Source organism: Hordeum vulgare, chromosome 6H (genome assembly GCF_904849725.1).
Source record: "Hordeum vulgare subsp. vulgare chromosome 6H, MorexV3_pseudomolecules_assembly, whole genome shotgun sequence".
Classification (NCBI taxonomy): domain Eukaryota; kingdom Viridiplantae; phylum Streptophyta; class Magnoliopsida; order Poales; family Poaceae; genus Hordeum; species Hordeum vulgare.
The window spans coordinates 416,618,653-416,632,799 of record NC_058523.1 but is presented as its reverse complement, the minus strand read 5'-3'; the positions used below and the strand labels follow the sequence as shown (position 1 = coordinate 416,632,799).

Below are 14,147 nucleotides of genomic sequence, written 5' to 3'. Positions count from 1 at the left end.
GCCAGGCCGGCTACATGCGGACACAGAGAGGACGCCCGCGCGTCCGCTTCGTGTTTGCGCCGACGCATTTCAGTCCCAAATTTGAGCCAGAAATGGGTCGGCGCGGACGCAAAGCGGTCGCGTTTTGAAAATGGGTTCGCGCGTTGGGCCATCACTTTTGTCCGCACGGACCGAAACGGACGGCGGCGGACAAAATGGGTCGCCCCGTTGGGGTTGCTCTAAGTTCAATGTTTTGATTATCCAAATTGATTTGTCTATGACAATGGTTGCCACAATAACATGTAAGGTTTTTATAACATTGTCTAAACTGAAATTTATAACAATTTAAAAGGAATTTCTGTTTAGCAAATGCCCTTCTGTGTAGCTAGATGTTTTCACGTCGGCATCTCATTGCCTCGGAAGTGTCCCTCCCATCATGGATCATTTCCTATGTGGAACTCCTCTTTATGCCCCTTGCACCGCCTTTGATTTTTGAACATGTTGGTCTCTTTCTTCAGTGCCACGCGGAGCTCTACCTCCCGCATCACACCAACAACAAATTGGGTGTCACCAAGAAATTTGTTCCACCTCAATAAAGCACATGGAGAGGCAAGCTTGAATCTCCGATTTGAACACCACCTTGCCAACCGAGGTAGGTCTGGTCCTGTGCAAGAAGGCCATACCAAATTTGTTCTTCTTTATCAACAATGGTTAAATTTTCGGACAACGTCGTCATAATTAACACGACAAAACATTGCATAAAATAAGGACATACTCTCTGGAACTAAAAAGTTCTACTCGAGGCAATACTCAGCTTGACCAGTTGGTTTCCTATCGTCTCTCCTAAAGATTTAAAGCATCATTGTTGCAACATATAAAGTATTCAAGAAATCAAAAGTACAATGACATATTAAAAAAACACCGAGCAATGTGGGCACTACCACCCTCGACTCATTCCCTGAGGACATGTCCTCAACAATCAGCACCCTTCGGCGGCCGAGGCATCGGGTCAGGGCAGGTGGCGTGCGTGGGACGACGGAGGCGCATGCGCATGCAGGGAGGGCGGCTCGCGCATAGAGGGGCGAGGCATCGGTGGTGGAACCCCAATACATAGAGGCCAAAACAGTACTGCAGCCCACATAATATATCAACCAGTGTTACATACATGAAGTTCATCTCTTAGAAGACTTCAATGTATATGATGGCCAAAACAGTACTGCAGTCCACACCCCTATCCTATTTGACACACAAAAGGAAAGGAACTATCACCTTTGAGGTAAAAAATTCATCCCAATATGTGTAGCTCAAATCATCATGCATGTTTCCCAGTTTTACAAAGTTCTCCTACGAGAAGGCTTACTTGTGATGCCTGCTTTACAGAAAAGTAAACATTAGAAAACATAAAGAAGAGGTGAACTATACTACTAGATGAACCATGCTACCAGAAGGGCATTGTACGTCTCGAGAATATTGACCTTGTAAGTTGAATGGATAACCCACAACAAGCCCCGCAAGGGAGTAATTGTTAACCTATTCACAAAATGAAAATGGCACTAATGATAGCATCTTCAATGTGCATTATTGAAAATTAAAAAGAAGACAGAAATCAGGAAAAATATAGCATATGGAACAACTGAAAAAGTAATGAATGAGAAATTACTAAGTTTGTAAACTCGTGAAACACCACTGTCGGTGTTTGATGTGTTGTGATGTGCTGCACTGTTATTTGAAATATTGTTAGTTGTAAGAATCCCTAATAACTGTAGTAAGAAAGTTATGTTATGGTTCTAAAAAAGAGGCCGACAATTAGTTATTAGAGGATTAAATAGCAAAACTACACTTGAAAGGCCACGACATGGCAAACTAAGCCTAACATGAGTTATGTATGCACAATATGGTGCAGTACTGCTTCTTAATACGTTACATGCAGCTTGCCTGCCTGTTCTTTGGGGATTTTTTTGGTGCAATATTGCAAAATAACTGATGAGATTCAAGAGGAAAAGTAAAGAAAATTAAAATTTGTCCACACAAGAAAAGAGGAAACTACACTTGAAAGGCCACTAGATGGCAAACTGAGCCTAACATGAGTTATGTATGCATGATATGGTGTAGTACTGCTTCCTAATACGTTACATGCAGCTTGCGTGCCTGTTCTTTGGGGAAATTTTTGGTGCAGTATTGCAAAATAACTGAAGAGATTCAAGGGGAGATGTAAACAAAATTAAAGTTTGTTCACACACTAAGAAGGGAAAACTAACATATTTGTGTATATTTCCTTGATTTTATTTGTGCATGCTTTACCCACATGATTGTCTTCACTTGAACTTACTAAATAAATGGTAAACCTATCTTCTCTTTTTGCTAGAAGATTCTACTATTCCTATTATTTCGGATGTGCCAAAAGATTGACATTACTTCCAGTTTAAGCATTTATTGTCTCCGAGCACACATCTATAAATTAGCTTCAACCAAACTTGCATCAGCCCAGTTCTATGCACAAATCTCAAGTTAAGAGTTGTGATACCCATCCAGGAGGCCATCACACTCCAAGTTGATGGTTGTCTTTGTCCTAGCGAAGACACTACATGAGATAATCAATGCACTTTTCAATCCCAATATGTAACTTTATTATATTATAGAAACACAAGCGCATCATCTACCTCATCGCCAAATTGTGGAAAAGATAAGCTACTGGGCTATCATAGTGATATTTTTGTCAAGTTAAAAGTATTATAATAAGCACATAATTGCAGATTTAACATGGGAGCTCACATCCAAGAAACTGAGAATGTAATGGCAACATCAATCATGACTATACTCAGTAAAGCTACTCTAGGTCTGGGTGAAACATATCAAACATGGCAAAGTCATGATCACCATCCAAACAAGCCTTACATGGCACATAAATATGAAGGTAAAGAAGGTGTGTGATCAAAACAGGTCTTAGAATAGAATTGTATGCCACAGAATTTTGCAAATCACAACACCAGTTTTTCCTACAAAAATTGAAGGTTTACAGTCATTTCCCATAAAGTGGACTTATGTCTTGCACAAAGTATGTCCACATAAAAATTCAATGAATTACTAATAGTGCTTCTTTGTTGGCGGTTAGATGGTCCAATTCCGACAAGATGGTTTGTATTATGTACAACAAAAAATTGTCAAACATTGAGTAAATGGACTATAAATACTCTACTCCATTAAGACATTAAGAGGAATGCAATATAACCATTCTTGTAAATAACATGTGAGTATATGGCCACTTACATTTACATCATTACATAGTGAAGTAAGGTATGAATTGCAAGGACACAGAAAAGTTACATTTAGATTAAAGATAAGGAACAAGGCAAAGTATCGCAACATATCAGCAACACATTTGGATCAAGAAACATGTCCTCAACACCAATTGCTAGAAGCACATACCTCAGAGGCAAGGCAAACCTGCTTTGTTGTTCATAAACTGCTAGCCCGACATACTTACTGCTGACATCGAGCCTGACTAGCCGAGCCTTCTTCTTGGACCCACCCTCAAGCAATTTCCGCAATAGCTCCTCTGCTTTCAACAATCTCATTGCACACCTCCTGCAGTTTCAAGTGCGAACACAGAAAGACAGCCTTTAAAAAAACACAGAAAATACACAGGATGAATGTGGTCTTGCAAGTAAACATATAACATAAAACTTCAACCATACACATTTGAATATGTAGTTCATTTCCTAAGTACCACTGGCCTACACTGAAGGGACAAGGTAGTACACGACAAGCCAGGAGGGAGAGAGCGGCAAGCAGGCGGTGAACTGAGAGGAGCCGTTGGAGTGCCGGTGACCTAGGGCTAGGATCTAGTCGACGGCGTCTAATCAGAGAGACCTTGGAGCGGGAGATGGCGGCCAGCAACGGCAGATCTAGGATTTGAAAACAGGGAATTCCACCTAAAGATTTGTTTTAGCACAAACATGACATATCAACATATTAGCATAGAATTAACATATATACCAATAGCACAATAGAAACAGATCAGTATGGTATTACAAACATATTAAAATTCACAATTAAGCATGAACTTTACATTAAAAAGCCTAGTATGTTCAACAATAAGCCTTCTTCTTCGCTTGATGTTTTTGAGGAAAAAAGGCAATGCCTACGATCCTTTTCATTACAACTATACATTTTTTACATTCTATGAATAAATCAATTAAATATAGCATCCTAGTTGGACAATGTCACAGTGGGCACAGGAACCTAGCCCCTTGCCCTAACCCCTAACGAACCAATCCCCGATTCCCTAAACTGACATATCACGATCACACTGTCACAATAGCTAACCCTTATTCCCTAGTTCTCCCCTATCCAGATCCAATGCCTGATTCTATTAATAAAAATGGTGAGTGCTCGAGTGGGGATTGACAACCTACCTTCGTCGGGCTGCTGGCTAGCTAGCCGTTGCACATGCCGACCGTAGGGCAGGACTGTTGCGGACTATAGTGGTGATTATAAGGATAGATACAATGCCTATAAATATTGATGGATGACACATGGATTTTTTACTAATTAATGTGACAACTATGTTTAAATTTTTCATAAGACTGATTGCTATTCACTCGCTGATGGACATAAGAAGCGGATAACATCAGGGTTGTATTAATGTATAGCAACAATAAAACTGCTTATATTAGATTAGCTGGGCTCTTGTGTTCCCTCCAGATTCAACTAAAAGGGTGTCCAACATGACATCTGTTGCTACATGCATGTACGGTCCATCACAAAACAAGGGAGCATGGCATGGTAGTAGTGAAGACCCTGAGCATGAAACTAAGGCCTGCTCTTCGACAGAGGAAAATGACAGCGAATGGAAGATCCGTCTGTTTAATACCCCGGACTGTAGCTGAAGAAGAGTGATGTCTCCCGAGCGTTGCTGATGCAGATCAGCGCCATGGTCAAGAAGGTAACTAACGATAGGAAGGTTGCCATAGTTAATGGCATGCTCTACGGGTGTAAGATCTGTAATCAAGATACACACACAACCAAGTTAATGTTCATGGTCATCAAATCATAAGATAAGATAAACCTATAGTTCAAGACCGGAAAGGCATGAATGAAGGAGTTACCCTGAGCGGTGTCAGGCTTGTTCACTTCCATTCCGACCTCCTCAACGAGATACTGGTAGACGGGCAGCTTGCCGTAGCCACCTGCATCGTGGAGCGCGTTCATGCCCATGTAGTTCGTGCTGGCCACCGTCATCGGAATCCCGTGGCCGTGCACGTCCATCTCCTTTGCAATCTTTGAAGGAGAAAAGTGTTAGTAAGAACTTGTAACTAAATACCTAACTTCTAACAAGAAAGTGGCCGGGGGATTAAGCACCGACGTCATTCTAAATCATCAATCATGACAGGGACGACGTATCAAGACAAAATGTGGCCACTTTTACCCCAAATCAAGGATTTCATTTTGACAACGGAACCGTGAATGCCTTTTTGGATGTCTAATGCTCTAAAAGAGCCCCCAAATCAGGAAGGAATCCACACAAATCCCGCAAGAAATCAAGCCCCGGCGGGCGTTCCGGTATAAATCGTGAGAGAAATCGACACCCCATAGTCGTACCTCGCCGGTAAGGTACGCGGCGGCTACTGGCCAGGTGACTAAACCCTAAGCCCCTCCGGATCTAGCGAGGGGTGAAGCGAACTAACGCCGAGAACAAAGAGGGAGGGCGGCCTTACTCTTGATGTCGCGAATATCGCCGTGGTGGGCGGGCTCGATGAACCTTGCCTCCGGAGGCCACCGGTCGCGGTCTGCAAAAACAAATCCAAGGATGACACGACGCGGCGGAGGGAGAACAATTAGGTTGCGCTGATGTGTTATAATGAGCGGCGCTGCGACGGTGGATTCCTTCCCCGGGCTTCGTTGCTAGCTCCAGCTGTGGCGGCGACGAGTGGCCGGCGAGGCAGCCAGGAGGAAGATGAAAACGTAAGCAGAGTTTCGGAGGGCACAAATGGACTGGTCAGCGGGTACGGGAGTGTCGAGGGGTTGGAGTCGTGAAGGGAAGGCGGGGGCGGGCGCAGGAGCGGTTGGCGGGGCGACGATGTGCCAGATGAGAAGAAGCGGTGGGCGGATGGGATTAGCGTTTCGTAAGTAAGGTATTTCGTTAAGGATGGTTTATGACTGTTGATGATGTAACTAGACGACTGAGATGGCGAGTTGGATCTGGCTTTTCGTTTTTTTATAGTATAGTTTCGTTTGCGGAGATGAGGAGAAAAAGGAACGCTTGCTATAGTAGTTGGTGGTCCCAATGCAAGACACACGTCGCGTGGAACTGGGGGCGGATGATGGGTGGAAATCGGCCGGTTGAACCAGATTTTTCCTAATTAAAGTAGAAAGAAAGGACAGAAATAAAATGGCAAACACCCTGTACATGGGCTGGACAAAAGAAACTTTATTTCCTGCTGTGTGCGTGAGGAGCGGGCGAGACACAACCACATCTAGCCTCGAGGACGCCCTAATGGGCTGATCCATAATCACATTGGTACGCGTACATTTAATTTTATTTATTTTGTCTAAAAATATAATTTGTTTTTTTATTACTATCATTTCTGCAACAAACGGAAAAAGAAGAAACTATCGACCGATCTAGATTTTTTTACTTCTTGTTCTTCAGCCTTGAATTTAGGACTTCAAATACCGAAGCTCATAATTTAGTGAAGCATGTTCTCTCACTTGGGATTGACCGTCATGTTTGGTTAGGGAATCCGTGTGATCTTTCTTTTGTCCCGGTAAATATTGTGATAAATTGAATAAAGAGCTTTGCAAGATTGTCTAAAATAAACTATTATTTCTGCAATGTATTCGTATGAACATCTTAAAACATGAATAGATTCAAGTGTGTTTACCCTAAAACATAACAATAATTCTGTGTGTATTTCTTAAAATATTATAAATACATCTTCTCCAAAAACCTTAATGTACTTATTTGTTTTGGAAAATACTCATCGAGAATTTAAAAAATATCAATACAATGAGTTTTATGTTAGTGTAATTAAACAAATGGTAATAAAATTAAAAAATGTTCGTGATATTATCAAATGTTCACTCGTTTTATAACAAATGTACTTGACATATTGAAAAAATATCATCCAATGTGAAAAAATTGTATAACTCAAAATGTTTCATACCATTCAAACAATGTATACATTTTTCTATTTAAAACATACATTTCAAAATTATGTTCGTGACAATGCAAAAATATATGCATTGTAAAATAATGTTGACATAGTTTGAGAAAATGTTATGTATCATTCAAAAACATATATTTTAATAAAATATTAATCATGTCATTAAAAAATATTAAACATGTATAAAAATGTTTTAGTTGTATATGAGAAATGTACAATCTGTATGAAAGATGGACATCAAAATATTTATTGAGAAAAGCTTAATCGTGTACTTTACATATATTAAACATGTACAAAATATGTTTTCAATATTTTTTTTAATGTGTATGAAAATAGTAGAGATCTGTTGACAAAAAAGAAGGAAATAAAAAATAAAAAACTTAAGAAAGAAATAAAGAAAACCAAAGAAACAAAAACAAAAAAATAATAAGGAAAATTGATTAAAAGACAAAGAAAACAAAAGAAATATCAAACAAAACCCACGTAAACAGTGAAATACGAAAAATAAAAACACAGAGAAAAGGCAAAGAAAAAAATCACGTAAAGGCAGCTACAATATTGGGCTGATTCACTAGTGTCGCGCAGGAGGCGAGCCGGAGCTGCATATCGCGATGAGGAAGATATAGGTCCCACGGTGTGGAGGCAATGCAATTTAATGAGAGCAAGTAAGGATTACCCTTTGTGGGCCTGCAAGGGCCACCTTTTCGGTGTGGGTGTACGTCAAGTGATGTATCCATCCGCTGCCGTCACGTGTCGTGTATTGGATGCTTTCCATAAATTTTGGTTTTTTACTTTTCGTACGTGTTTTCGAGATTTATATGATTTTCGAGTTTTGTTTCTGCCTTTTGATTTTCTCTAGGTGTTGGAGATTTTGTTTGAGAAGCACAACTGTGCTTCTTGAAAAAGGGGAAATATGTGCTTCTACGAGAAGCATATAATTGATTTTCATGAAAGCACAAGTTTGATTTTGCTTTTGTGAAAAGCACATGTTCCATTCTCAAAAAGGGATAAGAAAACTTATGCTTTCATGAGAAGCACATATTTGCTTCCGCAGAAGCACAATTGTGCTACTAAAAAAAGGTGCTTCCTTGAAAAGCACGAAATGGTTTTTTTTTGAAGAAAAACTGTAAGGGAAACACCCAACAGCGAGTTTTTTTTTATATAATAAGAACCCAAATTCGCGTCCGTGGAGACTTGAACCTGGGTGGCTGGGTTGTACATCCACTCCACTAGCCAAGTGAGCTAGGCCCACTTCCTACGGAATGGATTTTCCTTTTATGAAAGCATAGATTTGCTTTCGCGAAAAGCAAAATTGTGCTTCTCAACAAGAAAAAAGATTATGTGCTTTCACGAGAAGCACAGATCTGCTTCCGCAAAAAAAGACGTGTTTTCCATGAAATTACATATCTGTTTCTGTGAGAAGCACAACTGTGCTTCTCGAAAAAAGGGAAGCAAGTAAAACGCTGTAACCGTGCTTTGGTTATTTCCATTTTTCTACTCTTTTATTGGAAAAAAGTTTGTCAAAATCCATTGATATGTGATGTAGTTTCAAAGATTTGAGCGCAATAAATGCAAGTGTTAAAGTTGTTCGGGATTTGGACATACGGTTCTAGAGATATTTTAAAAAAATAAATAAATCTACGAAACAATAGAAAACTCTTAGGTAGAAACAAATGATACACATGAAATGTGTCATTTGTCAGAATGTTTGAAAGCACAGCTTCTCCTTAAGGTGGGTTTGGTAATTAATAACAACGTATATGTCATTGAACTAATGGTTCTATCTAGTATATTTTAGGAAAAGTTCACTGATGCATTGGCTAAGGATTTTGAGGAGAACCCCTAGATGCAAGGAACATCTATTGGCAACAAGCTTGAAGACTCTACATTTTATATTGTGTGAGAAATCATATTTGAGTCCATAGGAAAGCCAATACTATTAAAAGGGGGTGAGGTGACTATGATGATGTAGTTTCTCAAGTTCTTAGATATTATCCACCAAAAATACTCATGAAATTGTCCCACAAAAATTCTGTCCAAAATCTTAAAATTTCAAAAATTGGTGTCATCAACAATTTCCATTCAGCCCTACCAAGTTTTCCCTCGGATAGATCCTATGCCAAACCTTAGCATCTCGGTGACACCAAGCTTCGTTTCGGTTTGACTGAGAATCAGTGACCAACTCTTTGTCAATCTGTTTGTAAGAATCTAAATTTCTGACTCTTAGGAATCAGTGCCGCCGAGTCTCATAACTGTGTCGGACAGCCAAAATTGGACCCACCGACATTCCTATATTGGTCTCACCGAAAAGCCTAAAGTTGCCACATTTTGCACTAGTCGGTGCAACCAAATTTTACTTCGGTTTCACCGAGTTGGGCAATAACGTTGTAACGGTTGGATTTTTGGAGATGCCTATATATACCCCTCCACCTACCTCTCATTCATAAATTGAGCACTCAGAACGAACCAACACCTGCCCCATCCATTTTTTCTGAGAGAGAGCCACCTACTCATGTGTTGATATCAAGATATTGCAATCCTACCATATGAATCTTGATTTCTAGCCTGTCCAATTTGCTTTCTACCCAATCAATCTCTTGTACCCAAGCCAAATCTGTGAGAGAGTGATTGAGTGTTGAGGAGACTATCTTTTGAAGCACAAGAGCAAGGAGTTCATCATACGACCATATATATTACCCTTTGGAGAGTGGTGTATACTAGATTGGTTAGGTATCGCTTGGGAGCCTTCTACTTCGTGTTGTAGAGTTTAACTAAGAAGTTTATAAGGTCAAGGAGATCACTTACTTCATGAAGATCTACCCTGAGTGAGGCTAGTCCTTCATGGACATAAGCCATGGTGGAATAGACAAGGCTGCTTCTTCATGGACCCTTCGTGGGTTGGGCCCTTCGTGGACTCGCGTGACCATTACCCTCGATGGGTTGAAGTCTCCATCAACATGGACATACGATAGCACCACCAATCGAAACCACACCAAAGATCTCCGTGTCAATCTTTGCAGTTGATCTTCCTATCCCTACCCTACATTTACATGTGCACGTCTTTACTTTTCGCTGGTATACTCTTAGACTTGCATGTGTAGGGTGTGCTTGACTTGCTAAAATTGTTAAAACTTGCACATAACTAAAATTGGAAAAGGCTAAGTTTTTATTTGGTCAAATAGTCTAATCACCCCCTCTAGACATACTTAGGATCCTACAAGTGGTATCAGAGCATTGGTCTCCATTGCATTGGTATCACAACTTAGGAGAGTATGGCATCTAGGGAGGGAAATTACCACCGTAGAGGTCCATATTTTGATGGTACAAACTTTGCTAATTGGAAGCATAAAATGAAGATCGTATTCTTGGTCATAACCCCGTCGTTTGGGTTGTTGTTCGTGTTGGTTTGTAGGATGAATCCTTTGGTGATGTAAGGGAACTGGATCGTGAAGCGACTACGGAAGAATTGAAGATGTTGCAATACAACGCTCAAGCATGTGAAATTCTATTTAACTGCCTATGGCCCGAAGAGTTCAACAAGATTAGCCGCCTTGAGAATGCAAAGGAAATTTGGCATACTTTGGTTGATATGCACAAAGGTACCGAATCCGTCAGAAAATCTAAGTTGGATGTGCTAAGTCAACTTGACAAGTTCAAGACTAAGGATGGTGAAGGAGTCACCGAAATGCACTCTAGGCTTGCTCTCATCATAAATAAGATTGTCGGCTTAGGAAGCAAAGAGATGACCGACAAATTCATCATCAAGAATATTCTTAGGGCCTTGTATGGACAGAACGACACTGTGTGCACATTGATCCAAATGATGCAAAATTACAAAGATCTCAAGCCAACGGAATTCATTGGAAGGATTGTTGCTCACGAAATGTCACTCAAGGACAATTAAGAGCTTAATAACAAGTCAAGTGGTGCATACACACCTTCAAGTGATACTCTCGCTACTTCAAATGAAAGCTTGTCACCAATGAACAGATAAGCCTTATGGTGAAGAAATTCAACAAGTTCTACAAGAGTAGAGGCAAAGAGAGAAGCTCCAACTCAAGATATGAAGAGAAGCGTTCATCTAGTCGTGACCGAAATTGCTACAATTGTGGAAGGACCGGACACTACTCCAATGAGTGCACGCCCCCCACAAAAGAAGAGAAGAGTCACCTAGAAGACGAATTTCAAGAGATGAGTCACCTCAAAGAGAGAGAAGGAGTAGAGAAAATCATTATGAACGAAGACCCTCATGGAGAGGCAAGGAATAGGAGAAGAAAAAAAAAGTAAACAAAGAGCCAATCAATAATAAGACATCAAGCTCATGTTGGTGAATGGGTATCCGACTCTGAATCCGACAACCAATTCGAGAGAAGCTACCACTCCAACTCCAACTATAGTCAAGATGAAGGTGTTGCCTGTCTAACACTCGTATCCTACAATTCCTATGACATATTTGATCACCAAATAAAGGGATTGGACACTACTTCATGGCTAAAGGCCCCAAGGTATCACACCCCAAATACTTTCACTTTAATAGTGACGAGGATGACTTACTTGGAGATGATGACTTGCTCTTTGATAAAACTAGTGATATCATTGAATATGAACTTGATGATAATCATGCTAGTCAAGATAAGTCGTGTGATGATGATAAGAAGGAGATTGAGCATCTAACTAAATAATTAAACACTCTTAAGTTAGCCCATGAATCTACTCTAGAAGATCATAGAGAGCTTGCAAGAACTCGTGAGAAGCTACGCTCCGAGAAGCTAAATTTAGAGCAAGAGCATGAGTTTCTTAAAGCGAACAATGATGACCTTCGAAAGAAGAGTCCTTCATATCTAGCCAAACGATTACTCTTGTCTAATTTTGTTCCACAGTCAAGTCTAAGCAAACTAGTAAGAAAGGCAAGAAAGTTTCTTCATTTAGTAACAACAACACTAATGCTAAATCAAATGATGTTGTTACTAGTAGCTCTTTTGATTCCACTAATGATTCTCTTAGCCAAGTTACACTTGAGCAAGAAAATGATTTATTGAGAGGAACTATAGACAGAGATGTCTTCAAGAGTCTTGCCGGAAGTAAGCAATTCAAGGATATTGTACGCAAGCAAGGAGGACATCGGAAAAACAAGGAATTGGCTACTTCAATGCCAATGGAGTTGAATGAGAAGAAGGTCAATACCTCAATACAAAGTTTGTTCCTCAAAAGGAGAAGTATGACCCTACTCTCCCCAAGGTAATAAATGCTTAAGATGATCCTCCACCACAAGACCACAAGCTCAAGGGAAAGTACATGCTTCAAGAGGAGATAGGCTCATTTGAAGAAGAATGCCAAACCATTTTCAAGTGGATTCCCGAGGCCACCACTAGCTCTACTTCATCAAGCGCTACCTCAACTCCAAGGATCCCCATCAAGTTGATGTGGGTTCCTAATAATAAGAACTAGAGAAGTTCTTGACGGGTGACTCCGCCAACAATACTCACTCTTATTCATTTTTCCAAGAACTATTTGCAATCAACTCCAACCATATGCATTAGTTCAAGGAGTGACACATTCCCTCAAAGTTAGCAAGGGACAAGGTAATTAATGTATCAATGGACATCATCTCATATGTACTTAACTCCATGTCCATAGATATCGTTGTATTTGTTCCTTGTGTGGGACTAAACCATGCAGGTGAGAAGAGTATGAAACAACAAGAATAGCTCCCAACTTAAGATGATCTTCACCAACAATGAGCATCCACCACTACTACACCTATATGAAGTCTTCTACGGCAAAACCCAAGGTTATCTTTACCCTCTTAGGGGGGATGTCACATCAAGGGAGAGATTTACTCTAAGACTTGAGTCAAAGCATCTCTTAAAGATGTGAACACATTAAAAGCTTTATATAAAAGTGGCAATCACACTTGTGCTTAAACTATGAGCATGACCTATGATCAAGTACTCTTGCTTGGCTCCTAACTAAATATACTCCTATATAGATGTCTTCGCCATCACCAAAGTGCTTGGTAGATACTAGAGTGGTTGTGCATGTTTGCCATGTTTCATTTGACATCTTATGGGGTGAGCATGTTGGTATGCATAGTTTTTCTCATTCAAGGATATCCAATTGTTGTTATTTGGCTTTTAATTTTATTTGTTCGTTTGGATATACAAGAATTCCTAAGTACCCCTGTCTAGCTATTTATGCTTTCTCACCTCAAATTATATTCATGCTTTAGCACAAAATTTGAGAAAGCACTTTTCGGACCCTCTATGTGAGGAGCACTCGAAGTTCCATCTCGACAAGATCTGACTTCCAAAACCTCCCATGTGCCACTCGATGTGACCAACTCCACAAACTCGGTCCCACCAAAGCACTAGGGTTCATCCGGTTTTGAACCTCGGCACCACTGGTTTTTTAATCTCGTACTCACTGAGTTTCCCTGCCCCTGGCAGTTAAGAAACTTGATGGCACCGATATTGTAGAATCGGTGTCACCGACATAAGGAGGGTATATAAACCTACGGACCCGAGATTGAAAATGTCTTCAACTGTTCGGCCTCCCGCACCACTCTACTACCGCGCTCGAGTCTTCGGATGTCTCCCTTCATCTCCCGTGCACCCTCGCCACATGAGTTCTTTGCTGTCGATCGCAATCTCACACGTCGTCGTCGCCGTAGCAGAACCAACACCAAGTTAGGGTATTGTTTCGAACCCTGTTTGTGCTCCAAATCTAATTCTTGTGCAATAGGTCCTCTTCATCATCTTGCCACAATTTGCAATGCTTATATACAAAGAAAAATTCCATTAGATTAGTTCAACAAGATTTTTTAGGTTTAGGTCTTCGCTTTGTGTGTCTTGGCATCACCGAGTTGGTACGGATCGGTGCCACCGATTTGGAGTCTAGGGTTTCGGAGAACTATCTCGGTGAGATAGTGTTTATCTTTTTGATGAAACAGAAAAGGGTGACCAAGTCTCTATATAAGAGATAGTTTGTCTCAGAGACTCCGCA

The 14,147-nt window shown here is 40.4% G+C and overlaps 1 long non-coding RNA gene across 1 annotated transcript; it reads right to left on the bottom strand.

Moving 5' to 3' along the window:
• Positions 1-219: 219 nt before the first annotated feature.
• On the bottom strand, positions 220-6,052 carry LOC123403688. The gene is made up of 7 exons (XR_006611536.1): positions 5,697-6,052; positions 5,088-5,259; positions 4,853-4,980; positions 3,406-3,564; positions 1,455-1,509; positions 1,249-1,348; positions 220-643 (listed from the first exon to the last, which is right to left on the bottom strand). It is a non-coding gene; the product is annotated as an uncharacterized LOC123403688 (long non-coding RNA).
• Positions 6,053-14,147: the final 8,095 nt, after the last annotated feature.